The sequence below is a fragment of the Penaeus monodon genome, chromosome 23 (genome assembly GCF_015228065.2).
Source record: "Penaeus monodon isolate SGIC_2016 chromosome 23, NSTDA_Pmon_1, whole genome shotgun sequence".
NCBI lineage: Eukaryota > Metazoa > Arthropoda > Malacostraca > Decapoda > Penaeidae > Penaeus > Penaeus monodon.
This window is the reverse complement of record NC_051408.1, coordinates 21,545,706-21,548,521: the sequence shown is the minus strand read 5'-3', so window position 1 is coordinate 21,548,521 and position 2,816 is coordinate 21,545,706. Positions and strand designations below refer to the sequence as shown.

At 36.0% G+C, this 2,816-nt stretch overlaps 1 pseudogene; it reads right to left on the bottom strand.

The window, feature by feature from the left end:
- Positions 1–2,047: 2,047 nt before the first annotated feature.
- The window catches only part of LOC119588183, a 15,365-nt pseudogene continuing 14,596 nt past the window's right edge, over positions 2,048–2,816 (bottom strand).

Genomic DNA, 2,816 nt, shown 5'->3' with positions numbered 1-2,816 from the left:
GAGTGAATGTGTGCAGACATACTCAGCTATACATGCAATAATATTGCAATAAAGATCTTTGGAAACTGCTAATGACCAGCTCAAGCTCTGTAAAAATTAGCCAAGTATACACTAGTCCCACAACCTCTACCTCTGCAACTATACGAAAAAATAAACTCTGATTAATTAATACACAACAGTACCATGCAAAATCTTTGCTATGTTGCTATATGGAATGCCACAAGGTAAAACTATCTGATTAAAGATGTCATTACCATATTATTAAATAAAGTTATTCTGACCTTGACAATATCAAGTTGCTAGTTGGGCATAATTTTAATATCAATACTTTCCACTAAATAGCAATCACTTTGATGGTACTTCAACAACAGCATGATATGGGGTGGCGGGGCAGCTGAGACGAGTTGCAAGTTCAGACTCCACACAACTACTCTGACATGTATATGTGCACACTAACTTAAGTTTAACATTCTTATTGTCCTTTAGTATTGATTTTAACAAAAAATCTACACTAAAAGACCTCACTGGTAAAACCTTCAGCACCAGTTACACTCACACTGGATAAATATCAAATAAATATATCTACTCTATCTCTCAACTGAGAAGCAAACAACACAATATATACAACTATCATTGGAAAACATGCACCAGTTGTGTGCTGCCATGAACCACATCTACTTTGAGCAACAGAAGACAACAGATGGCATGTACAATGTACAACCAACTAGCAGATCTTGTATGAACTTCGAATTCATGCAGATAATTTTTTAAATTCTTGGTATTCATAAAGTGATAAAATCAATACAACCAATTTTAAATGTAAATTTAAAATGCATGAGATTATTACAGCTAAAGTCCACTAAACTGTTCTGGTAAAAAAAAAAAAGTTTCTGCTTACGAAATCTGTTAGTTGCCACACAGGAGCCATTAAGGCACTGGATCCCGACACCCAGATCCTCTCTCGCCACTACACTAATATCCATCCACTTCTGCACGTAAGCCTTCAAGTGTCTTGTATGATGGATAACTTAATGTAAATTTCAGTTAATATCACTGATGCAAATTCATAAAATACATTAAGAAACAAAACATATGTACACCTCAATTTCTTCTATAATTACAAAATAGTCAGAGGCCTAAGAGGACAAGCAGGTAAAAGACCCTAACTAGAGGTAACAAGGTAGCAAACAATGAAATTTCCACATATGGAGTCTTGAGGAAAGAAAAGCTGTAGTAGAACACTGGGAGCCATTCATTCCTGCCTGCCCTTAGTGCCAATATGGATTAAAAGAATAAATACTTCAATTAAATACTTGGGTCATCTATAACTCATCATCATGATATGACCACACACTCAAAATCTGGCTGTCAGAGATGTCAATTCCCTGGGCAGATCTACTAATCTAATGGTGACATGATAACAAGTTTTTTGGTCTCTAAGCTTTCTTTGTGACTGTCAATGCAAGTTAAATATTAAAAGTTATTAGTTTAAAGGCAAAATATCTGGAGCTAGCAACACATCCAGTCTTCCAGAAAAAATATAGTACTTCTTGAGTCCACTCAATGAAAATGCAGTCCTCTTTTTCAGCCAAAAAATGGAAGATTCAAATGGAAATGGTGGCTATCTAGTTTAATATTTTTACCAGACATACCGAGTGGAAGTAAAAAATAATGCTTTTAAATAATTTTTTCCATTTACAGTCTATCAACTTTGAGAAACCCGGTAGTCCTAACTGCAGTAACTACATACAATGCAAAAAATCGAGACGTGTCCCCGCATTACCTTAACTGCAATTAAAGGAAGAATAATACAGGAAACAAATACTTACAACTGGATAAAATAACAACAATTATAGTACAAACAAAAAAGGCAGCAAAGGTCACTACTAGACTTCACCAGGCTATTTGATAATCCTGAACTTGCTTGTATCTGCCCGATTCTGTGCATGTGCGTGGATTAGCAACAAAGTTCTATTGATTTTAGAGTACATTCACTATTTCTCGCGGTTGAGCACTTTGTCTGTTAAGGTGATGAGTGCCTTTTGTTCTATCGATGGCTTGAGGGAACTGATGACTCTGACACCTCATCACAATGCTGCCGAGCCAAAAACTGAGTTTGTTCTAATCCATCACTCTTGTGCACAAACTCAAATGCCTTCTGTACATCTCCAGGTTCTTGGAATCTCCTCATGATCATTGGATTTAGTTCGGGGAAACTGAAAAATAAATTGTTAATAAGAATGTTGCAAATTTTCCCTAGAAAAAGAACATCTCTGAATATTTGCAATTAAAATGCAAATTATTTCCCCAAAAACCCAACGAGATAATAAAATAGAGAAAAAAAAAACATTTTTACAATACATTATCACCACTATTTTTTTAATGACATCATAATCCAACATATCAGAAAATGACCCCCAAATATAATAAAAACACTACACACCTCCCTTCTCACAAGCAAACAAAACAGGGCTGTAGCTAGCCCCAGCTTCAGGTCTGTGACCGTTGGCTTGCCCATCATGTTGGAGGAAGCCACCAAATCGAGGAGATCATCAAGAAGCTGGAAAAGCAATACCCAAAATTCGGCCATACTGGAAGGCCACTTTCCCGCGATCCTCATCGCACCTGACAACAGAGCTACCTGAGAAAGAAACAGACAATGGAACAGGAACATTTCATGTTTTCAAAAGTAAAAAAATATACAGAGCCAAAGATAGATTCTATCCCTAAACCTAATTGGTATATAACTCATTTGAATGCTAGTGCTTGTGAGTTAGTGTGTGTTGTTTTTATTATTGCTGTTGCTGGTGTATATA